Below are 27,078 nucleotides of genomic sequence, written 5' to 3'. Positions count from 1 at the left end.
AATAATCATTAAAATATTTAAATTTGAAGAAAAAAAATTGAGCACCAACCCAGTAAAAAAATTTGTTAGACATTTCAAAAATATTTAGAATTCTTTATCATTTTATGAATTTAAAATTGATTTAAAATTTAATAAATTTGTTTATTGTTCTTTTAAATTAATTTCGAAAAAAAATTAACCAATTTTTTATTTAATTTCAGATATTATTTCTCATAAAATTTTGCATAATTCGAATCAGTAATTTCTTTATGACAATAGCCCAAATACTTCCTAATAATTTATGAATCAACCTGTAAAATGACTCACGCTAAATGAGAATTACTTATCTTTAGTATCACTTGCTCAATCATTTTTTACAGAATCTATACAGGATGCGTAGTTCGCTTGTAACTCGCATTGGAATATTATAAAAAAAATTTTGTTCGTCAATTGTCGTATATCAAACTTACAGATTTATATTTATTTATAAAGTAATTTACTCTTTACTCATTTGCCAATATTCCAGTTCACAGATTCGTCAATTAACTCATTCACTTACAAACCGGTTTACTTATCCTCTCAATCATTCTTAACAGAATCTATACAGGATGCATAGTTTGCTTGTAACTCGCTTTGGAATATTATAAAAAAAATTGTGCTTGTCGATTGCTACACATAAAATTTACAAATTTATATCTATTTATAAAGTAATTTACTCATTAATCAATATTCCAGTTCACAGATTCGTCAATTAACCCATTTACTTACAAACCGATTTACTTATTATCCTCTGATTCATCAATTCGCTATCTATCTTTATCTATCAACTCACTATATCAAACGTTAAAATAACGGTATGTAGTAATATAAAAATTAGTTCAAAAACATATTTCATTTCTTTTTTTCTATAACACATCCAGAAAGCGAAATTATAAAAAAGGAAATTGAATTAAGAATTTTATTAGTATGTTAAGAAAAGAAGAATACGGAATCGGAATTAGGAGTATCAGAGAAGTATACTTCCTTTTCATCGTTTAAAAATACCTTTTTTTCTTAAGAAATCACTGATATCCACGGCTAAAAAATAAACCTAAATCATTTTTTCTTAGATCTACTGACATATTTTTAGTAACACCACAGCATTAAAATAACATTTGAGACTTTTCAAATTCTGTTACTATTCCACTTTTTTTCCAACGTTTTGAAATACATTTTTTTAAAGAAATCACTGATATCCACAGCTGAAACCTAAATCTCAAACATTTTTTTCCTTGATCTACAGACACATTTTTAGTAACACAATATTGAAATGCCATTTGTGACTTTATATTTAATTTCGCTCTTCTTCTCCAACTAATGTTTTGCAGATCATATGTTGAATTTAAAACGTTACGTAAAAGTTTTATGCACTAATATTATTTATTCATCAAAAAGAATGCGTTATAAAATTTAAGTACAGCATAAACATTCATAATAGGACATTAATTATGAATAATAAATGAGCTCACCATTCAGCAAAATAAACAGACCACGCAAAACCGAATGCCTGGATCTCACAAAACCTGCATACGTGTGAATCTCCCCAGCGTCCTACGCAACCAACCCACCCACTACGGAAGATTCAAGAGACTGGGGGTTGAGTATGTATATGGGGAAAAAACTGCAAACGAGATACATATGGGTGGAGGCAGGAGAGAGAGACTGGTCGAATGAGGGGAGGGTGCAGTTGGACGTAGAAAGGGGAGACTTAACAGAAAGAATTATCAGAAAATCCAAATCGATAATTCAAGGGCGGCTGCTGCTGCCCCTAAAGCATTGTTCCGTGGGTCGGGAAGAGACCAGAAAAACAACAGATGCATTAGTACTCATAATCCGGAAATCAATTGACTCATAATATAACCAACATCATAATGTGATGTTATGAAAGTGAAAGGTCAGGCATGTAGAGGAATGGACGATTGATTGTAACATTCTAAAAAAAAATATAGGAAAAATGATCCTTATCAAAAGAAATTTTATTGAAAAGTACAATTTTTTAAAAAATAATATCGCAATAGAGTTATGGAGATTTTGACGATGAATTAATGTTGATCCGTATCAAGGATAATTTAAAATCAATATTAGAACACTCATTCTCCGTCACACTTACGATGGAAGATAGAACTAACTGTTGCATATATAATAAAGACATCACCGGGTCACCAATCTATCCTCTTACTAAAGCTCAGTCTTGAGTATTAAATGTATACTTCTTAATATTTTCTACTTTGAATATGAACAACTTGGATACAGTGAGGATAAGTCCGCCTAAATCAAAACGGTAAACAACTAGATGAAAAATAATTTTATCAATACACCTGAATCGTTGACAGTCATTCATTTTTAAAATAAAAAAATTATAATATTTATCACTTTCATAAGATTTTTTAGAAACAGATTGATACACGTTCACATATGTTACGTCATAAACACTGAGTTGAATATGAACTGATAAGCTTTGGCATATGAATTTCTTTGGAAATGAGCTAAATTTAGGCGATTTAAAGCAAGAAGGGTGTTGTCATACATCTCACGTAATAATAAATTACAATGCTAACGTAATCATAACGGGCAAGAGAATAAAAGAGATTAGGTATCGATGAAAAAACAATAAACTTGTTTTTGATAATTTTTTTAAACCAAGCATTCAACTTCATATTGAAGTAATTATAAACATTCAACTTCATTTTGAAGGAAAAATGAAAATGGATAATGTAAAAAATCTATAAAATTAAAATTTATTTTAATTTAAACCATTTTTGGAGCTTATTATGCTTTTAACTGAGGATACAGGTAACTTTTCTGAGTTTTTTCTGAGAAATTTTAAAAAATTCCGAGAATGAAATCTTTTACAGTTTTATATACTAACAGCTTTGACAACTTTTCTTAATATATATATATATATATACAATATATATACAATAGATAAATTATAAACAAAAAGCGCATAAATGCGTAATTTTCCATGAACTTATAATATAACTATCATTTCTAGAAAAGGGATTTTTTTTATTGAAAAATCTTAAATTAAGCATATGCACAAAATATCCCAATCCTTTAAATTATCAATTAATTATCTTTCATTTATTCTTTAATTACTATTTAATCTTTAATCATCTCAATCATCAGCTCAGGGTATAGAGCGTTCACCTTCGAATGAGGTGAACCGGGTTCGAATCCCAGGGATGGCTGGTCGATACGAATTCCGCATCCGGCTAGCACCGACCACAGTGCTGACATAAAATATCCTCAGTGGTTGACGGATCATGAGTTAAAGTCCCCATGCCGTCAGGCTAACAGTGAGAAGTTTCCGCAGTTTTCCTCTCCATGTTACGCAAATGCTGGTTAGTTCCTTTAAAAAGTCCACCAGGAAGGCAAATTTCTCCCAATCCTTGATCCAGGAGTTCCCTTGTCTTCTGGATTGGGTTCGAAATTACAAGGGTACGGAGTTGAACATTAATAGTCGTAAACCCAAAATTGGATCAACTGTTCAACGACGGCTATAAAATATAAAATCCATTATCCCCAATACTTTAAATTTAGAAACATCAAAGTATTTTTATGCCACGTGAAAATTAAAAAATAAACATTTTCTTAAACCAATGATGTGTGGAACAAGTAAGATCGACTAAATAAATCATCTATTATCTCCTATCCACTTTTAATTCATGTTATTTTAAAACCAAATTATTGAACAAAGTAAATAAGAATAATAATAAAGTAAATAAGTAAATAATCGTAATTAAGAAAATACTTGTTGAAAAGCAAAAAAATAATTCTGATTAAAATTGTTAATTATTCATTGTAAAAAGTTGGAAATGGAAAGTACTTTACCGCTGTGTTTTTCCAAAACCAAGTACGACGTTAAGCACAGACCACAAATATTTCCTACTCTGAACATCTCAAATAGGTAAAGCAATCCACACATTACGCATCAAAATAAACACTACCTTATCAACTTTCTTATCAAATCAAGTAGAAATGATTTTAAGTGAACGGTGAAAATTTTCTACACTGGAAACTCTGACTGTTATTTCTTTTCCTAAAGTAAGAAACCCTTTTTTTTTTTATTTAAGAAATTTCTGTTCTCCTCAATTGTTATTTATGATCAGTTATACCTATAAAAAACTATAAAGATTCTTCAACAGGAATAAAACCAAGTATCAAAAGCAGGACAATAATCATAGATTATTTGCAACAGAAATTTCCTAAATACTTTTCTTTCAGATATTTTTCTGGTTCAGTTGTTAAATGTTGGAATCTTTCGGTTGGGATCAACAAAATATAGGCACTTATTCAAATAAATAATAACTCATAAAATGTCCTTATATTGAAGAAAGAATTACTAAAAAAGAGACAAAACACTTAACTAAAAATAGAATGAACATTTATTTATTCATTAATACATTTATTATTTATTTTATTATTTTATTTTTTATTATTTTATTTTTATTATAATATTTTTATTTCTTAATAATTTTAATTCTTAAACTGATTTTTTCCGAAATCCTTAAGAATCAATTGGTAATAAAACTACATAAATAGAAAGAAAAAATTGACTGCACTGTAAAAAATTCCGGATAAAATTACGGTAAAAAATACCGGCATTAGGATGAAGGTACTTTTTCCTTAACATCTATTTTTACCGGAACATGTTAAAAATCTGATACACCATAATTTTTACTGAAATAATTAACGTAGAATCATTGAATCACTCTAATTAAATAAACACACTGCAAAAATTACAATATGGTATTTTACGGTGAAATGGATTTTACGATTAATGCACCCAAAGTGCCGGTACTTCGCAATTTGATTCGGAATTTTTTACAGAGTATGTAAAAGTTTGTAGTAAATTAAATAAAATAAATATTATTCTTGTTAAATACTTAAACACTTCATTTTGAATTGTTTTTGCATAAAAAAAATTATATAATAAAGTGCAAATGCAGATAAATAAATTTATTCTATTTACATCAACAATTCCAAAATTATCAAGTACAGAAATTCGGAATTTTTTGCGACACGAAATTTTTCATTAACGGAAAGTTCACAATTACAGAGATGGAATTAGTTTTAGTAGCAAATAAGCTCATTGGAAAACTTTGATTCGGTTGAATGTAGCATAAATCAATTAAAATCGCAGAAAACAGTGAGGTCTACAACCGTTCCTGCTGCGTCAGTGGAAGTATGACAGCCTAATAAACACCAGGAATCGCAAAAATAAGACTCCCTACGCGTAAATAAAACATTAATTAATTAAAGGATGATGTAAGAAATCATTTATTAATTTCAATTAATGTTAAATATTCAGCTTCATTTCGGATCCAAAAGTTCTTTAACCTCTTCAAAATAAAAATAAAAAATAAAAAAGTAGATTTAAAAATTTTTTTTTTAAAAAACATTATTTATGAAAAGAGAAAAAAAATTCTGATAAAATTACCGAGCTGTGTGGTAATGACATTTCTGGTGAAAAAAAAAGAAAAGAAAAGAAAATTATTATTCTGATAATAAAAACTAAAATATACGGTAATTAAAACATTAATTTAGTAATTTTTCTATTCACCGGAAATTTCGATTCTTAAAATTATATTTCTTATTGCCATACATTTAGTAAAATACACAAAACTGAATAGTAAATTTAACCGATTGTTATGCCATGCTCTAAGGCAGGGGTTGCCAAACTTTTTTGATCGTCGACCCCTACATAATTTTTCGAAATCTCCATCGACCCCCATAAAAGTAAAAGTACATTTATTTTATGATTTTGAACATTTATTAAAATAATAGTACATAGTGTATCAAAAGTTTTATGAAAAATATATTAATGTTGAAATTTAATACCTTAATATTTATGAAATAATAAGTAATTAGAAGTAAGTAGAAATAATAAGTAAAGTAACTACGGATTTATTGCTTCTTAATCAATGACATGGGTGTGTCTGGTGTTTTTTTTTTTTTTTTTTTTTTTGCAAGGTTCGTTATATTGGGTTCAAAATTGGTCAATTTTAATCTTAAATCCCCTCGAAACTCCACATTTAATTTATTTCTGTTCTTAGTTAAGATTGAATTTACGTGACTGAAACCGGCTTCAACCATATAGGAACTTGGAAATGCTATCATAAATGGCTGAGCTATTTCGTAAAGTTGTACATATTTTTGCATTATATTTATATTTGTCCAAAATTTGCTTATTGTTAAATTTTTAAAAAGCGTCCTTGCTTCAAATCCCCATTATAATTCAGCAAGCTCATCTTGCAGGTTGATGCCCACGTTTTCAATTTGAGCAGAAAATGGCACAATAATCCAATCAGGGATGTCAATGTTTTCCAAATCAACAAAACGCAGTTTAAAATCGTCGCCCAATTTTTGAAGGTTACCTGTATATATTTCCAAGTCTTCTTCTTTTATTTCTAATTGTCACATATCTGAAAAATACTGATAATCCTTCGACCAATCGACCCTTCCGGTTCTGATCGACCCCCATTCGACCCCCTGGCTCAGATCGACCCCCGCTTATGTTAAATAGACCCCTGGGGGTCTATATAGACCACTTTGGCGACCTCTGCTCTAAGGTATCATAATAAAAATTCCAAACTTTATCCCATATTATGAAACCATATTTCATTGATAGTTTCACCGAATTCATTACCAAAGTGCTACAATGAAAATTAACGAGCTTTCTGGTGTTCTCGTAGAGCCAGAAACACGGTTACTATTACCATATTCTGGTAGTTTTGATCATTTTTTTTTTCTCAGTATATATTGAGGTAAAATTAAAACTCCATAATTACGATGTCAGTATAATATTTACACATTTACATTTTATAGAACAACCTAGTTGTAATATACTTTAATAGGTGTATAATAGTAGTTATTCGGTGTATATAGTAGTTATTCGAATATTTTTCTCAAGAATTTAAAAAAACAATGTTACAGAAACAAAACAAAAAAAATTTACTTATACTTTTGATAATTGTTTTTACAGAATTGATTTTTTTTCTTCTAATTATAAACTTAAAAGGTAAATTAATATAAATTTCCATTTAAAATAAGAGAATCAGGATAACTCTGAAAACATATTAACCTAGACACGCTGAAAGATCAAGAATAAAATCCTATTGTCATGAAAAAGCCATCACAAAATTATACGGTTTTGGGATTTAAATAGACAGATTGAATAATAATTGAAGACATTAAAAAGGTTTTCATTGAAAAGAAAATATTTTTTGACAACCTTTATCTACCATTTCGCTAGTAAACTTTAGATAAGGTGCCAATAACTGATGTGGATAATATTAAATTACGAGATCAATGCTCTCAATTTTTCCAAAAACGATTCACTCATGATCATGTTGCGTAGATCAATCAAAGTATTCAGTTGTCAAGAGTTTGACAGCTTTGACGAGCACTGTATTCTAATAACAATGCGTCATTTATTCGTTAATTTCGTGGAAACAATCATGGTCGATGTACGAAAAATATTTGTCAAAAATAGCATTCGCTTCTAGTCTACTCCACTTCTAGTAAAAATATCAAAAAGAAAAATAGCCTTTAAAATGTATAATAAATTCAAGCTTTGCAAAAAATTTTAGCTTTGAAAAACATCAGTTAATAAGAATTTTTAGAAAGTGAAAGAAAAACTTGATAAAAAAAAAAGTTGTCAAATTTAATCATACATAGATGAAGGTTAAAATTATTTTTGCATGTATAAAATATTTTGACTTTTACTTAATTTTGTATTTATTTGGCTTTGGATTAGCACTTAAATTGATGAATACTTTTTAATAAAAATTTTAAGTACATTAGTACAAACTGAAAAAAATATATATTATATAGTCTATTACTGAGATTTAAAGATCAAAAAATTTCCTAAAAACTGAGAGAACAGAAAGAATATCACTCAGTTTTCTGACTAAGAGAGAAAATAATCAGTTTCAATTTGTCATAAGGGTTTCAAAAAGAAATATGACTATATAAGGATTAAATTTAATAACGCAAGTGTCTTAGTATGCCAACCTTATATACTGTAAGGAATTCCGGATAAAATTACAGTAAAAAGTACCAGCACCCCGGGAGCCATTTGCAAATTGTCATTTTTTACGATTTAAATTTACGGTAAAATCCATTTGTACGATAAAGTTTTTGGGAACAAAAAATCTAATGTACAGTAATTCTTATACGGTAATAGGAAATATTTACTGTAGAATCACTTAATCACTGTAATTAAATAAATATAACTGTAAAAATTACAGTATAAAATTTTACAGTGTAATTGTTTTTATGGATGCTGCACTCAGGATGCCAGAGTTGGACCGTAATTTGATCCGGAGTTTTTTACAGTGTACTACATACTTAACTTATTCACCATAGACATCAAACGGTGTAATAAAGAGGCGTAAAAAGGGGAAAAAGAATACTATAGTTTGTCTACGTTAAGAACTCCCCCAGCCATTCGTCTGGAGCAATGGCGGTGACTATGGTAAAGAGATTTAACTATTTCAAGTAGGGGTGTTGAGTAGCGAAAGCAGCGGCGAAAGAATCTCCCCTCTTTGAAATGCGCTATTTCTTGTTTTCATAGCAGCAGAGGGCCTCTGACTTCGTGGTAAGGGGAGTTATTTCCATAGACAAACTATAGGTACCTAGGAGTCGTGAGACCTGTATTTACTTTAAGAAAGTAAGTTTTAAGACGTCGGAAAGAGAAAGATTTTTTAATTTTAATAAATAATTTATAACGTAATTTCACAATAATGAGAAATAATTTGATTATTTACTGCCCTATAATTAGTAAATAAAGGAAATAAAAAGATAAAATGCAATTCATGCACCGAATTGCAATTTTGCTTGTAATTGTTACCGTGAAAAGTGTAATTGACGAAAGCTCCTCTAAACTGTTAATTGAGAACCAACTTAAAATTCATAAAGAAAAGAAAATTCTTACTATAAATTATTAAAATGAATGTAAATAAATAAACTTTCAGGGGCAAAATTCAAAAGCTATTATTATCTTCTAATGATTTTCCTCAGTTGTAAACTCAATAATGTCACAATATTGAGACGCAATAACACACATAGATTGTTAAGGGAATTTCCCGTTACTACTCTTCAAATATACACACCTTGATGCTGAAGTAAATTTCCTGTAAAAACTTTTGTGGCATTTCCATAAACAAAAATTTCTTTTCCACAAAGCTTCTTAATTTGATTTTTTTTTCTCCCTGTGACTTCAGGAAGAAGCAAAGCAACTCACAAATGTTATACCTAATGTGTTTTTAACGACCTTCGAAAAATAAGATGTAGTTCGAACTAAATTGCAAGACACTCCTGAAAATGAAGAGTTGCAGACAAAAGCAAGCTGAACAGATATTGTTTTTCGAACATTGGAAAGCATAAAAATTTTTTAAAAAAAGTAATAATCAAGTTACAAAGTAATAGTAGCAATATTTGACTTCAACTCCTATTTTTTCAAACCATTTTAGAATGAAATTTAAATTTCTTCTTTAATTTAAATGAGCACCAGGGTTGGCAAAATTCATTATTTTTTTCAAATAGAAAAAATCAGAATTTTTATGTATATATTTTTTTATATTTACAAACCAAATTATCTTATACATTATATTAATAGTATTTAATGTTATTTAAAGAGAATAATATAGCTAAAACAGTAGGTATTTCGAATTAAAGTGTTTCAAAAATCATTGTTTTGATAATTACAAACTAACCATTGAATGAATAAAATCACGGTTACTTTTGTTCAAGCTAAACATCCTAAAATTTTAAAGACAGGTTGGCAAATGGTCAATTAGATACCCAATGAAGAGTAAATTAGTTCAGATCAGAATACATTTTAAGAAAAAATTTTTTTGTAAGTTTCTTTGGGCAGAACAGGTCTTTCTTTAATGTTGGTAAACACTAATAATGTATTCCATACGTTTTAAAAGCAATTAAATAAACATAAAACTAACTTGATATAATGAAATATCTTTATGACCAGCAAATTAATTTACATACAGCTAAAGGAAAATCATAATTTAACAGTTTAAAGTTACTCTTATCAACTTTTAAGTCTCTAATTCTATTCATTTATTAGTCTGTTTAGAAATATAATAATTTAGCCTTTTATTATTTCTTTGGATAAACATCCTAAAAATATATTTGAGTAGTCATTATATTATGGTCATTACATTTTTAAAATATATTTTAAAAATATAATGAATTATTTGAAAAAAATCAATTGATTTAAATCTATGATTTTTTTTTTAAAAAATCAAGTGATTTAAATTATGCCAACTCTGATACCAGTTCTGTATTTTTCGAGCAATGGTTAAACGAGATTAAATATATGGTTTTTACCTTCTTTTTTTATAATTAATGCACTCATAATTAATAGTTTGATGGTTTCTATAATGAAATTAATTATATTGATACATTAATAAATTACTTTGATATTTTGGAGTTGCTTAATTGCTTTACAATTTTAAGAAACTCAACAATGTTACAAATAAAAGAGGAAAAACAATTTTAATGTATTCATTTTGCACATTTCAAGTAAACATTCATAAATGTAGGTTATAAAATTCGAATCACCGAAAATGATCACCAGTTCTTTGACTGAAATACACCGTAAAAAATTTCGGATTAAATTACGGTATAAAGTTCCAGCATTTTGGGTGCATCATCCGTAAAATCCATTTTAACTTAAAATCCATATTTGCTCTAAAATATTATACCAAAATTTTTATAGTACCAATCAAGTTTTACAGTAATATACTATATGATATATAATATACTATATACTATATAATATACTATAAACTATATAATATACTATATACTATATAATATACTATATGATATATTTTTACAGTAATATTTATTTAGTTAGAGTGTTAGTGATTTTACTGTGATCATTACTGTAAATATTACGATCCATCAGATTTCTTACTCTGTAACATGTTCCGGTAAAAATAGATTTTATGGTAAAAAAAATACCGACTCCCTAAGTGACGGTACTTTTTACTGTAATTTGATCTGGAATCTCTTGCACTGTACTATAAATAAACTAATAATTAAAAATTTAAACGAGAAATCTAGAAACTATATTTTCCAAAACGGTTGTGAACAATACCTAATGAATCCAAATACCAATCTACCTTAAATTTTTATCTAAGTGTGGTAAATAAAAATAATTAAATAATTTTCATGGCACTAACTCAATTACAGTAATTAAAGTTTAATTTTTTTTTAATTATTTAAAATATTGTATGGTAAAATCTGCGTTTATGTGAATACAGGCCAATCGATGCATGCATGAGTGTCCAGGAAATAAATATACGAATGCATGAAGAAGTTTCGATAACAGCTCAACAGAACAGGACAAAATTAGAATAATATTTATTTTTTGAAAATAATTTCCACCTCTGAAAAGGCAAAGCGTAAAAAGTCACCTTGAGATTAATAGTATGATCTAGTCAAATGTTAACCTCGGACAGCTTTCCTTGCTTACGTAGTTAGAATGTTAAGGATAAGTCATAGTAATTGTAGACGAGCGTAATACTGATGAAATCTCAGCATCTATGTAATAAAACTAATTTAAATTTTTGACCATAAACCTCAGATTTGATACTGAAAATAAGAATTTCCTCTATTATGAAGAGACATTTTAAATAGGATAAAATATGAAAACAAGTTCGATACGTCAGTTCATGATAGCGGGATTACCGTCAAGGAAGCTGGAATACTATACTGTGAAATTATTATTAATAATCGATTTTTTTATTGTTTTTCAATTATCTGGAAACAAAGAAATTTGATTAAATTTTCCTGGGAGATAAGCTAGCTAAAATATAAATGTAAAAGATACAATGAATATTTCATTGACGTACAACTTGACGAAATAAGACGTCACTAACTTCTAAAAACATCGTTTTCCATACTCACAGCCATAGTTTTAACAATTTCTACCCAATTTTCATCCAACTATAACAGCATGTACGTACAGCGCGCAAAATTAAAAAAAAAGAACCACCATAAATATCTTTTGATCTAGTGATCGGATCTTCATGTTTTAGAACCCGATCTTAAAAGTTCAAAAGGTTGACCTAATATTTACTAATGCACTAATTTGAGCAATTCTGCACTAAAATATTTGAGGTCACACCCTCAAACCATTGAGTTCTAAAAAATGAAGATCCAATCATTCAATTCAATTCTAAGTAATGCTTTTTTCTTTTCTTTTTTTTTCTTTTTTGCACATTGTACATTATTAATGTAATTTTTACTTTCATACAGTGATCAGGTAAGCATATATATAATTTTATTTTTAAATTAATAAACCTTGATAGTTTTTAAATACAATTCCCTCTGAGCACCTGCAATACAATAATAATACAATACAGATGATAGTTTTTTCTTTTTAACTAAATTGAATAAAAATATACTATAATTATACTATAATCACCTCTGGTATAACATTTACCAGAAGTGACTTACGTCATGAACAATACAAGTTCTAAGTTTATTAGAGTTTATTTCACTAATTTTTTTAGTAAACTTTAGAACATTTATTAAAAAAATTTGAAAATATCCATATCATCTTTTAATTCATTATTGCGTCCTTACTTTAGACAATCACAGGTTTTTTTACCACTTTAAATGGAAATTATTACAACTCATTGTTACATGTGGAAGTTAGAAAATATATAAAACAAAAAGATAAGGTTTTTAATTTATGAAGAAAATGGAATTGCCAAAATTCAGTAATCAAAAATTGAGTCGTGATTCAGCAATCATAAAATTATAATAAAACATTATTCACGGAAGAAGAAAAATTTTGACAGCTAACCGAGTTTCTACGATAATTCATTTAGACATTTTTGTTTAGATTTTTATAACAATAGAATATACAAAAGAAATATTTTGTGTGTGAAAAAAAATGGAATGGGCGAATTCAGAATTCAAAAATTGAGTTAAGATTCTGCGATCATAAAATTGCAAAGAAAAAAAAATTCATAATGAAAAAATACATAGATTATCCCATACTACTCAATAAAAAATTACGGTAAAAAACACTAGCATCCTGAGTTCAGCATCCATAAAATCCATTTTACTGCAAAATCTATTTTTTACCGTAAAATTTCGTACCGTAATTTTTATAGTAATACTTATTTAATTACAGGGATTTGGCGATTTCACAGTAAATATTGCTGTAAAAATTATGGCATATCACATTCCCTTACATTGTTCTGTAAAATGTTACGGTAAAAAGTGTTGGTACTTTATATCGTAGTTCAATTTGAAATTTTTTTGCAGTGCTTACAATTTTTATTTGAATTTATAATTCAATTTACAAAACGAAAATTTTGAAGTATGAATTAGCTATAACTGTATTTCAGCTTACAAACTCAAACAATAACTGATTGAATAAGCTCACAAGAGAAGCTAGCACAAATTTGCACGAAAATATAATGCTTTCACGGCCTACAATTTTATCGTTGATTTCAACGAAAGTGAGCTATTTACCAGCGAATTCTGGAGAAATAAAGGTGCTTGGCCCGAAGCGACCTGTTTCCCCCTTTATCGCTTGGATTGAATAAAGTAAAAAGGACATCAATTTACCTATAATCAGAAGTATGAATGAAAATACACCTGCTTCTCAATAAACAAATCAAACAACTTTCACAGTCTGCTCAAATATCAGAAGACCAACAAATAAAAACAGCGGACATCCGTAGTTTTATAGCTGTAGTTTTGCTTCCCGGAAGGAATTAGATTAAAAACTCCTTACAAGATATAAATAATGAAAATTTAAAAAAAAAATAAATGTGTTAAATTTAAACAGAGAAAAAAGTATGGTCAAAACAGCCAGAATGTGGTATAATTTAACGTGTTTCTGGCTCGATGGGAACACGAAACTCTAGGTCATTTTTACCGAAGTGCTTTAATAAAATTATTTTGATAAAACTAACAATAAAATATATTTTTATAATATGCGATAAAATTTGGTAAATGTCGCAAAATTTGGTAATTTTATCATGATACGTTAGACCTTTAGAGCATAGTATGAAAAACCATTTACTTGATTAAATTTACTTTTCAGTTAAAGTATTTTTTTATAAATCTGTGGTAATATGAAATATAATTTTGAAAAACAGAGTTTTCGGTAAAAATTCGGGAAAAATATAAAATGGAATGTTTTGAATACCGTTTGCTTTAGTTTTATTACAAGATTTATGGTTGATTTTTTTTTTTTTTTTTTTTTTACCAGAATCAAGTTTTTTCAACAATAATAGAAAGTGTTTGGAACATTGCTACAGTTGGGCTGAAAAGTTCGCAGGTTAACATAGAAAAAAAAAATTTTTTTGACAAAATTCCATTTTATTATTCAATATAGTTTCCTTCAAGGGCGATACAACTATTATAGCGGTCATATAATTTTTCGATACCACTTTTATAGTACGATTTGTCTTTGGCCTGAAAATAGGCCTTTGTTTCGGTGATTACTTCTTCATCGGTGCCAAATTTCTTTCCAGCAAGCATTCTCTTGAGGTCTGAGAACAGGAAAAAGTCGCTGGGGACCAGATCTGGAGAATAAGGTGGATGCGGAAGCAATTCGAAGACCAATTCATATAATTTTGCCATCGTTTTCATTGACTTGTGACACGGTGCATTGTCTTGATGAAAGAGCACTTTCTTCTTCTTCAAATGGGGCCGTTTTTCTGCGATTTCGTAGTTCAAACGCTCCAATAACGCTATGTAATAGTCGCTGTTGATGGTTTTTCCCTTTTCAAGATACTCAATGAATATTATACCATGAGCATCCCAAAATACTGACGCCATAACTTTGCCAGCTGACTGTTGCGTCTTTCCACGCTTTGGAGTTGGTTCGTCTCGCGCAGTTCACTAGGCTGACAGTCGGTTGGACTCCGGTGGGAAATTATGGAGCCATGTTTCACCCATTGTCCCATATTGATGCATAAATTCCGGTTTATTACGATTAAACAGCTTCAAACACAGCTCAGAATCATCAATTCGTTGTTGTTTTTGTCCAATTGGGAGCTCGTGCGGCACCCACTTTCTTCACCACGCCTAGAGCTTTCGCATACCCAAATATTCATTCACGATATGTTCAACACGTTCCTTTGATGTCTTTAGAGTCTCAGATATTTTGATCAACTTCACTTTATGGTAATCTAAAATTATTTTGTGGACTTTTTTGATGCTTTCGTCGGTAACAGCCTCTTTGGGGCGACTACTGTGTGCATCGTAGTCGGTGCTCATTTCGCCTCGTTTAAACTTAGCAAACCTCTTCTCAATGGTTGATTTTCCTGGTACAGAGTCCGAATAATGTTTCCCAAGCCAAGTCTTGGCTTCAAGAGTATTTTTTTTTCGCTAAAAAACAATGCTTTAAAAACACACGAAATTCCTTTTCATCCGTTGTTTTTAAACTAACAAAAGTTACTTCACTAAAAATACTATATCTCACAAACTAATAGTCCGAAAGCTGTCAAATTTATACACGTGTCTTTCAAAGGTTAGAACTAACTAAAAATCATATGTATTTAATAATAGTAGCCCCATCTATGTGTCAGCCTACGAACTTTTCAGCTCAACTGTTAAAAGTACTGAATATAATTGCAACAAATATCACAGATATTTACTCAGGACCCCTAGAAATGAAATTCTGAAATTTAAATACAGATATCAAAAAAAAAATTTAACAAAAAAATATTCTAAAATAATTTTGAAAAATTACCTGTGAATTTCAATTAATTTAAGGAGGAAAAAAATTTAAAAAAATTTAAAAATTGCTCTTGCTTTACGTCGAATCTAGTGTTTTTTTTTTTTTTTTTTTTTTTTTTTTAATTAAATAAGTTCACGGTTTTCCGATTTTAATAAAATTTTTACATCTTACTTATGGTCTCACTCTTTTGGTCAACAAATGAATATTTTTTAATCTACTGTTTTTCTAAAATCAAGGTTTCCAACACACTCTGTTATTTTTCTTTAACCCTGTATCTAAGCTAAATACCATTAGAGTTGGCCATAATCAGAAATAATACACACTTTTAGAGTATATTAATATCTCTCTGGTTTTACCATAATTAGCGATAGTAAATTTTTTTAATTCAGCATTATAAATATGAAAACGAAGCCTTTTATTTTTTTAAAATAAAATTGGTTATTTTTTAATAAACTATTAAAAAATTAAATTTCTTATAAAATAAAAATAATTATTTTTAAATAAAATTTCTGTTTTATTTGATGATAAATGATAAGTTATTGTAAATTATGAATAATATTTAGGTTAGACGACAAGAATTTAATTAACGGAATCATTTTTTATCAGACCTTATATTGTTGGAAACAAACAACTTATGAGTCATGCATACCCAATAAAAAGCTAACGAATGCATTCATAGAAAATGTGGAACAGTTCGTTGAAATGTCTTTCTCTCTCGTAATCAGCTTAGTTAAACAGCCACAAATGACGAATTCAGTTTCCTTTTTTTCTTAATAACATTGCAAATTATAACTATTATTATTGTTGATAGAGTACTGCATAGTTATCGGAAGAAAAATTAAAACAATAACAGGCTTTTTTAATCTATGTTTGGAAATAAAATAAAAGAAGGTAGAACATATCACAAAATATGTTCTCAACAAATAAACACAACACAGACTCTAATGAAGAATAACATTTAGGAAGCTCAAGTAAATAAATAATCTAAAAGAAACATACATAAACCTCTTCTAATTTAATCTTTTTTTTTTCTTCCTTTTAAGTGTTATCTTGTTCCAACGGTTTCCAAAAGAAGTTCTGCGGAACCCTAGAGTTCCGAAAGTTAAGACTATTTAACCAATTATGACTTTTGAGACCTGAGATGATATTTATGTTCCTTCAATACTCAAAAATTTATTTAATATTTCACTTATTTTAATTAAATCATTTAAGTTACATAAAAAAAAGGGAAGAAAGCAATATATTTAAAGAAAAATAATGAAAAGAATATGCATGCATAAAATTTGTAAAAGTTTTTTCGAACGAACTTTTTTTAACTAAATGAAAGAAAATTAAATGAAAGAATAAAGAAATGTGTTTCTCTAATAACCATTCTCAACTTTTTATTTTATTTATTTATTTATTTTTTCGTTTTTATTTTAGTGCAAGCCCTAATTTAGCTTATTTTATTTCTTCTCAGCTTTTGCGTACATCAAACACAAATTCTAAAAAAGACTAAATACTGTTTCGCTGATTTTAACTATCTGACATAAATTTTAATCTTAAGACTGCCGTTGATAAAGATGTAAAAATTTAAATTTTCCACATCTTCGAAATAATTAGCTGTCTTTCTTTGTTCTACAACTACAATTGAACTTAATTTATAAAAATCGGGGTTCCACTAAACGATGGTCGATCATTTAGGGTTCCATAGCCGAAAAAAATTGGGAACCACTGTTCTAATAATAGACAGCTATAATAAAAAAAGACCCTTAGAGTGAAGAGTGACTATTCCAATCTACATCTGTCGTAGTTCCATTGCTGTTCGTTGTAGTGATGACAAATGTTCACTGAAACTTGAAAGGCAGTTGAGTCACACATAGTCGCCCTCTCATTTTTTTTAATTCTTTTTTTTTACGAAAAAAACCCAAAACACGATTTTATCATTCAAATCTGTCCCAAGTTCAAATACAAGGGTAAGGATTAGGGAAAATCTTGAGTGGAACGGTCTGCACTATGTTTTCCAAAATTACTTGATAATATTTATCAAATATTTTGTAACTAACTAAAAATACAATGTGCCGGTAGGCTCACAAATGCTTATTACATGCCAATATGAAGAACAACTCTCCAAAAGTTTCTTAACCGTTGAAGCAGTTTTTGAAAAGTGCTTCCTAAGTTGCCTTGCATGATGATAAAATCAGTCTACTCATAAATTGCAGAAGACCTGATACCCTTTTAAGATACACGAATAGATTACTACGGGGTTGCGAGAAAGTCTATTTTCGAATCAGAGAAATTTGTAGCTTTTAGTGCATGTACACGCATTTTAACTTATATAACTCAAAGGAGATTATAAATTAACTTATAAACTTATTATAACTATATATATATATATATATATATATATATATATATATATATATATATATATATATATATATATATATATATATATATATATATATATATATATATATATATATATATATATATATATATATATATATAATCGATAAAATCCGTGGAAAACCGAAAGCTTTATATTCCTGATGATTTCGGCAGTTATCCAATAGCTGGAATTTCTTCGTTTCCTTACAATTTTAATTGTTCCAACAAAATTTATCTAAAAAGTTTTTTTGGCGGCAATTAAATTTTAAATACAATTAAAAAAATTATAATTTTAATAATTATCCGCAATCAGAGGCCTTGTAAATTAATATTAAACTAATGTATAATTTCAATACCTATCATTGAATCTTCGTCTTCGTTTTTAATGTAGTGCATATATCATTTTATGTGGCGTCGTCTTAGCTTTGAAATTGGCTTTCGAGCCTCAAAAGTAATGAATTTTAAGAAGCCTTGCATATATCGATCCTCGTGAACAAAAGCCCATTCTAATTGGGGGTTTTTTTCTTTTTTTTTTAAGCTATTAAGATTTTTTTTTTTTCGAAATTGAGTAATAGTCAAGCCAAATATAATACTCCCTTGGCAAACTGGTCGATAAACATGGATAATGATCAGTTTATAAAAATGGTTCCAAGCTTGTGTTCCTCCTAACACTGGTTCTTCGTAGATAGGAAAGTGTTCCTCCAAAATCAGAAAACCAGTGAGAAATTGAAAGAGTTTAATGAATAAATAAACTTTAGATATGTTATTCAGTGCTAGTTTACTAACTGCTATGTATGTGTAATTTTTCAAGACATGAATTAAGTTTTAAAAAAAAGTATTGGTAAGTAACATTCCATAACACACATATACAAGTAACATTCTATCAAATATTACTAAATGATATGTATCTGTAGCAAAAACTATACAATTTGCTTTATAAATATTATTTGTGGAAAAATATAGACATTTGTTTTTGTGATTTTTTTCAAAATTTCATACTTTTATCGGATTGATATTTCAAAAATATCCGAAAATCACAACATACACAAAGGCAATAATAGGAAATAGAAATTTCTTGCATAATGCTTTTTCTTTTAAAAACTTACAGACGTCAATCAACTTATTTTTTCTCTGAAAAACAGAGTTTTGAAAAAAATATATATTATTTAACTTTCATTAATTCTTTTATAGTTTTTTTATTCATATATATGCATTGTATACTTATAGAACAAGTAAAAAAAGCTTGAAGACGAGTTTTTCTCCGAATTGGCACGCATTTAATCTTTTCCCGAATCATAACCATTCAAAAATACATTATTGTATGAACGCTAAGTATTGTATATTAACAAGTAAACTCATTATTGTTGCCTCTCAAAATATTATTAAATTGTTTTAAGCTTCAATAGGATTGAATCAATCAATTCAATCGATCAATTTAATTATTATTGTGATAATTTCATTTCCACCACTATGCACCAGCACCATATTAGGAAAACATTAAAATGCAAGTTTTGTCAATCAACTGAAAAAATGAATTTCAAATTTACGTACCATTAGTAGTTTAGAATTTTCCTTAAAATTCTTAGTTTTATTTCATCACAAATTCTCCAAAATCTCAATCGATTCAATAAAATTCTCAAAAATATTTTTCTTCAAATATATATTTTTTTTAAAATTAACTTTGAAGCTAAATACGAGCTTAAAAGAACTGCAAATGATATACAATATTTTATAATAAAATTTTTTTTCAGGAAGCATTAACCGTTTAAACATAAATTTCTAAAATAGAAAAAATGAAAAAAAAAAAAAATTATTTTCCTTTCCAATAAATATTCTCAATTTTTTTTCTTCAAAACTGTATTATGATGCATAATCAAAAAATGCTAAAATAAAATCTAAAGAATTTTATTTTTTTAACATATATATATATATATATATATATATATATATATATATATATATATATATATATATATATATATATATATATATATATATATATATATAGTAAATTTTACGCTTCGCCTTATTTGCTCATTTTCGCATTGGTACAACAAAACTATAAATGAATTAAATTATTAATAGTAAAAATTTTACTTACTAATTCCTTCCTACCAATTCTAGGAACAAAATTCAATTTTGCAGCTGGCCAAATGAATCAAACGATTTCTCATTGATAAAAGTAACAGACTAAACAAAATTCTTGAAACTTCCGCTCATTATTAATATAAATAATACAATTGAGTCGAACAAATAATCTTCATAATTCTACACATCATAAACATCTGAATTATCAAATATTAAAACAATAATTCGATTAAAACAAATGCTGAAAATAAAGCCTACTACTTAACATTTTCTATTGTTTCAAGCAGACGATTTCTGACCACAATCTAAATCATGCGAATGATGTGTGAAAACCAAACGGAAGTGAAGAAAGCAATCAGAAATACTCATCACAAATATAACAGAATTACTATCATCCAGAGTTGAGGTCGGCACACTCCCGGACGCAAGGCCGTCTCGAAGCGAAATAAAAACAACCACTCTCCGAAGGATGAGTGAGTCAGAAAATGTGGCAGATGACGTCATTTGAAAAGATCAAAATCCAGAAGGCATGGCCGGGGAGTGAAAAAGCAGATGGGGAACGTTGTTTTGTAGGGATGCCCGCACGAAAGTGGTCAAATTGCGCATGTCCCCCAAGGCATACTTTTTCGATGAGTCAAGTCAAGTTAATAAAACTTACATGACCATGACCAATAATCATTAACTAAATGACAAAGCCAAAATTATGGCAAGGTGAGCTATATTTCGATCATTTATAAAGTATTGTTTTGAACGCACCACACAAATAAAAATATTTACAATTATATATATATTCACAATTATTTTTAAATAATAAATAAAAATATTTAAACAAGCGTTGTTTTTATAGATATAGATATATAGATATGGATATATAGATATAGATATAGATATATAGATAGAGATACATAGATATATGGTACCCTACAATAATGGAAGAGAACACTTTCAGTTTTTGACATTTTTTTTAAAATTTCTCAAGAAATACATAAAATATTTTTTATTTTACTTTTTAACTTTACAGGTGTTTAGTTCATGCAATTTTTCATACTTTGCAATAAGATTTAAAGTTTTCAAAGATTTGAGAGACCTAAAGTAAATTACAAAAGAAAACAAGTATTTAGGAAGTTTGTAACTTGTACGGTTAACTTAAATTATTGTTTTTAATATCTAAATAAAATTTCGTAAGCCTAGTGTAAATATTTATGGAAATGTGGAAATTTTTATATTAAAAAAATAATAATTTTTTTGTCTTGCGTTTCTTTTTCAATATAACTTTTAAAATATTCAATGAAATAGAAAAAAAAATTTGGAGCGATTTAATTTAATTACAAAATTCTTGCTTTAAAATTTTAAGAAACTCCATTGAAAACTGCACAAGATAGGAGTACTTAAAGTAGTTCTTTTATGCTGCTCATGCGCAGAAATTTTTTTTTAAAAAAATTCGAATTTTGTAATGAATCGTATTTGGCAACTAATGAAAAAGTTTGATTTTGATATCTTAAATGCTTAAGAAGTTTCAAGCAATTTTCTAAGTAGTTTTTGTACGTTTTAAATAAGAGCTCAAAACGATAAGGGGTTTTCAAAAAATTTTATTTGTACTGTTAAACAAGAATTATTAAAATTGAGACCGGAATTGTAGGGGATCATCCCCCATAACAGTATGGTTTCTGTTTCCTATACCATCAGATTTTGTTTTCCGGACGATTATTGTAAGGTATTATCATTTGTTATTAAATTTTGTTTTATGATACAAAAAAAAATTTGTGGAGAACCCTTGATAGTTTTCAGCTTTCTTTTAAAAAGTGCAAATACTACTTAGAAAATTGCTTGAAACTTTTTCAATTCTTAAGATTTTCAAATCAAACCTTTCGCATTAGTTGCTAAGGACAATTCACTACAAAATTATAAAATAACTTCTTTACATTTTTCTGCGCATGCGCAGTTTAAAAGAACTACCTTAAATACTTATATCTTGCGCATTTTTTAACGATTTGTTTCAAAATTTTAAACCAATAATTTTGTAATTAACTTTAAATTGCTCCAAAAATTTTGTTTAATTCCATTGAATATAAATAAAGTTATAGCAAAAAAACGTGAGGCAAGATAGTTAATTTTTAATAAAATATCCATATCTCCACTAATATTTGCCGTAGGTTTACGAAATTTTATGCAGTTATTAAAAATAACAACTTAAGTAAATTACAAGCTTGTTACTTGATTTTCTGTCATAGGGTGTTCAAAAATACATATATACAAAATATATTTTCGTTCGTAATTTATTGTAGGTCTCCCAAACCTCTGAAAGCTTTAAATCTTATTGCTAAGTAAGAAAAATCGCATGAACTAAATACACTTCTTATGTTACAAATTTATCCTTTAAGTATTTCTTGAAAAAATTTTTAAAAAATGTCCAAAACTGAAAGTGTCTCTTCCATTAGGAGTTTACGATTCGCTTTATTTTGCAATGAAGAGAGAAAGAGAGTGTAAGAAATGCTTACTTAAAAAAAATTTTTTTCATCGTAAATTGTAAAAATATTTAAATTTTTTAAAAAAAATCTCGAGTAAGCATATGCAAGGGAAATCGCAACTTGCTTCGCAAATTGAAATAGGTCTAAAATTAACAAAATATGTTTACGAAATACTTGTACGGTCCCTAACAAAAATCTTCCGTCTTTAAACACAGCTAACTCAGATAAAAAAAATTTCAAGATCAAATTAAAAAATGATGTATGAAGAAAAAATTTACAATTTAGTGAAATGCTGAGTATTAGAAAGTACACTTTTACAGGATACAGTGGCAGAAAGCTTGAAATGCTTTCAATAACAAAATGATGGGTAAAAAAATTAGTAAACAAACTGCTATAATAATAAACAAGTTTTAAAAAGCAAAACTAAACACTAAAGATGATATTTTTCGTAGGAATTAACTGTAAAAGAGCATTTCATTTTTCTACGAATTATGACTCACGAAAGAGAAAAGAAAAATTATAGATTATTTTAAACAGTTGTTTATTTGTCAAAGGTATGAACTCAGCTTGTAAGCAAAAAATGAGTTATAGTATATATTCTTCATGGAAAATTCAAATAGTAGTAAAGTTGTTATAAGTTTGCAATCCAACATTCATAGAATATTTGGCATTTATACAGAATATCTGGAATGCCTAAATCTGGTGCTTAGGTATTCTATGAAAGGTCGAAGTTTCGTATATAGCCGGAAGCATATATGATACGCCCCCTTAGGGCAGTTTGTTATTAATTTAAGAAATAACATTTAAATTTGTGTGAAATTAACGTTGTTTTTTTCTAATTCATAGTAACCTTATGTATAAATAGAATGGTCAAATATTATATACAATGCCTATATAAAGTACAAAATAATTTCCATATTCCATTTTTTGCCTAAAACGTCAGACATTCTATAAAATGTCTAAACATTTTAAAGCCGATATCATTATTTGCCGGTAACATATAGCAAATATTTTATTAAAAATAACTAAATGAAAAATTAAATCCTTTTTGTAACAACAAAAATAGATCTGTTTAATGATAGTTTTTTTTAAAGCAAAATAAATATAAGTAAAATAAAATAAAAGAATAATAAGAGGTGACGGAAATGGATCTATTTACAAAATTGCAATTTTTAAACAAGACGAGCTTTTTTTTCACTATTTCATGAAGTATAAATGTAAAAAAAAATGTACAGTGAAGAAAAAAGGACATGCAAACACTTTAATAACTTTTGATCTAATGATCAGATATAAACGTATTAGGCATCATTCTTATTGGCTTGAGAGCCTAACGCTATATTAATTAATGCAGACGATATTTTAAGTTACAATATCAGACACAAAAATGAACTTTCTATGAATTAGGTACTTGAAACTCGAGAAGAAGTGAAACGATTAAGAACAACCATGTGATTTAAATCAGATTGAATTGTACCTGCAAGTAACATCACGCGCGTTTGTCGAACCTGATTGGCTTATGAATCGACAAATGCCACGATTTACCTATTACTGACGTCACTTGTAGTTATCCAATTATCATTCATTTTTCGATGTATTTGGAATTTTAAATCTCAAAACATGAGAGAGATTTTATTCTTACAGAAACTGAAAGAGCGAAAACACAATAAAATAACATTATTATTCCATAACTATTTCGTTTAATAACTGTTAGTTTAAATATTGAAAGCTGTCGCCAACTATTTAATTTAAAAATTGGATTATTTTTAATACAAAAAAAGGAAGAAACTATAAAAGGGACGGGAGAAAACGGGGGCGTTAATAATGGTAGGGTAAAACCAATCCCTCAAAAATTAAATATAAAAATAAACACAAACGAAATCACATGCCGTAACAAATAGATTAATGCACATGGCTCCAAAACAAGCAGACAGTATAATACCTCCGGGTGCCCCATTCTCTGAATTGTGTTTTGACAACTGTCGGGAGTGTCGGGGGATGATGAGCAAAGATGACGATGGTGACTTATCAGAGTGCAGGATGTCGCCAACATCTAATTGTGATTTATAGGTTTTTATATGCTGTCACGGTCGAGACAAGAATGAGAAAGCATACGTCTAAAGCTTGACGAGAAACTGAGAAACTAAATTCTAGATTTTTAACTAAATACTAATTTGGATTCACTATTGCGAAAACAAGAACAATAAGGAAGAACAAAGTTCTCATTTTTAAACTTTCAATATGAAGGTCTGAGGGAGATGTAAATTTAAACTCATTTTTTAGTACTTCTCAGTGTTATCTGAAAGTACGAATTTTTATGTCAGTAAAAAGGAAATCTATAATGCTGAAGTCTTAGAAAGAGAAACGGGATTTTTTGCTTGAAAAAAAGAAGAAAAAGAAAGAGAGAAAGATAGATAAGGAAAATAAAAAGTAAAATAAAAAACTATTAAATTTTACCATAAAATATACTAAGTAACGGCTCGTGTCAATGCTAAAAAAAATATTCAGATTTAGAAAATGTTATAAGAAATTAATTTCATAATTTAATAATATTTTGAAGTGTTCCTGAATGTTTCTCCCTTTCTTTTAAATATTAAATTACCTCAGTGAAGAATTTGCCTCAGTTTACACATATCACTAGTCGCTTTTCTTTTGTCAAGAGCTGTGGTGTGAAAACTATATCAAAATAATTAAAATGAAGGCACGTTTTTAGCATATATTTTCTTAAAATAAGAAAAGTAAAATAATTAATAATTTAGCTAATTAAGGGTATATATACATGAAAGCTTTTATTTTAGGATAAATCTTTATACAGAAATATCGCATTTATCGTAAAGTATGTGTCCTGATGATGATCTTCATGTTTTCCCATTAAAATATTTTTTATTTTATTTTATTCTTCTTCTTTGTGTTTATATATATATATAATCACTAATCACTTTTTATCACATTAAGATACAAAATTTGAAATATTCAAGAATAATTCAAAAGGCAAGCGGTACGACAGCAATTTCTAGTTCAAAATATTTGGTAATAAAAAGGGAAAGTAATGTGTAAGGATGGAGTTACTCACTTTCTCCCTACAACTGTTTTTCTGACTGAACTATTGCAAAATGCGACCGCCCCCCCCCAGCACATGCATTTCGGAATTTCATCGTTAAAATCCTTAATTCGCCGAAAATAATTCATATAAAGTACGTTTTGTGACCCATTTAAGAGCTGAATTGATAATTAGCTCGAATTAATTGTATATTGTTAGTGGGTGTCTCGAATCGTGATGATTATAGAAAATCAATTAATTACACCAAAATTTAGAGTTCTTAATTGATTATTTTCTGACAATGAATATAGTCTGACGGTACATAACATCGTGATACTTAGTGGAACCATCTGATACCAGGAATATATTCTTATCTTCAAATTTTAAAAGTTTTTTTTTTTTTTTTCTTAAAAAAGGACTCCGCAATGAAAGAGCAGAAAGTGCAGCTCAGGAGAATCTATGTTCCAATCATTTAAGCAGAAACTATAAATATCTTTAAATATCGCTATTAACACTTTGACGCAGTTGGGACACCGGTGTCCTTTTTATATCCATATAGTTTTCCTATGCTCTAATTATTAGCAAAAATATATTCTGGTATTTTTTATTCATAAAAACCGTCTACTTGAAAATCAATAGGAATTATTGTTTTAAAAGACCTTTTAGAAAAACGTACGGAATATAATTTTATTATTTTATTTGTTTTAATGAAGGACCCCTCAACGAATTTTACCCTGGGGTATTAATTTCATGCGCTACAAATAATTATTTCGTTTCGTTTAACATGTATTCAATCTTAATGAAAAGGTTGCTTTAATCTACACATCAGTATTGCATTTGGTTGACGGATGTAATCTGTCGTCGCGTTCAGAAATGATTTCTTTCTCTCCTCGAATAACAGACAAGAGGTCCGGGATAGCCTGGTCGGTAGGGCGCTGGGCCCATGTCCGAGAGTTCGTGGGTTCGAACCCTGCCGGCCGAAGACTCCCCGTGTAGTAAAGTGACTGATGCACGTTAAATCTATCGAATCGCAAAAGTCCTCCATGTTTCCATAACAAATCAATACCTCTGGGGGTACTGGATTGGAGATCGCTCGTTCTCTGATTCAGGTCAAAAATACGATCTGTGGATGAATCAATGGATGTTTGAATGTGTCCGTCCTATAAACGGGTGTGACGTATGGTGACGTATGGTGTGGCAGAAGTCGAATTCATGGACATAGATGGCGCCACTGAAAAACAAGAACAATCGCCTAAACCCCTCTGCCTAAAACAGGCATACGTCAACAGCAACAGACAAGAAACTAACTCAGGAAATGCTGACTTTATACAGTTAATATTTCACCAGAACGATGA

The 27,078-nt window shown here is 28.4% G+C and overlaps 1 protein-coding gene across 5 annotated transcripts in view; it reads right to left on the bottom strand.

Moving 5' to 3' along the window:
- LOC107443073 (uncharacterized) overlaps window positions 1-27,078 on the bottom strand; it is an 80,734-nt gene that overhangs the window by 42,771 nt on the left and 10,885 nt on the right. Inside the window, exon 1 of one of the 5 annotated variants that reach the window (XM_043046395.3) lies at window positions 20,232-20,665. The exons of 1 other annotated variant lie outside the window; for it this stretch is intronic. The gene's annotated coding sequence lies outside the window, so the exon portion shown is untranslated. Of the gene's footprint in view, window positions 1-1,487; window positions 1,693-3,852; window positions 3,964-13,635; window positions 13,727-20,231; window positions 20,666-27,078 lie in introns of those variants that run through there. 3 more of the 5 variants (XM_043046396.3, XM_043046394.3, XM_043046392.3) reach the window with 3 other exon arrangements.

The sequence above is a fragment of the Parasteatoda tepidariorum genome, chromosome 9, assembly GCF_982258835.1.
Source record: "Parasteatoda tepidariorum strain Cologne lab strain chromosome 9, Ptep-v5.0, whole genome shotgun sequence".
Taxonomy (NCBI): Eukaryota; Metazoa; Arthropoda; class Arachnida; order Araneae; family Theridiidae; genus Parasteatoda; species Parasteatoda tepidariorum.
Note: the sequence above shows the minus strand (reverse complement) of the source record. Positions and strands in the feature narration are given on the sequence as shown.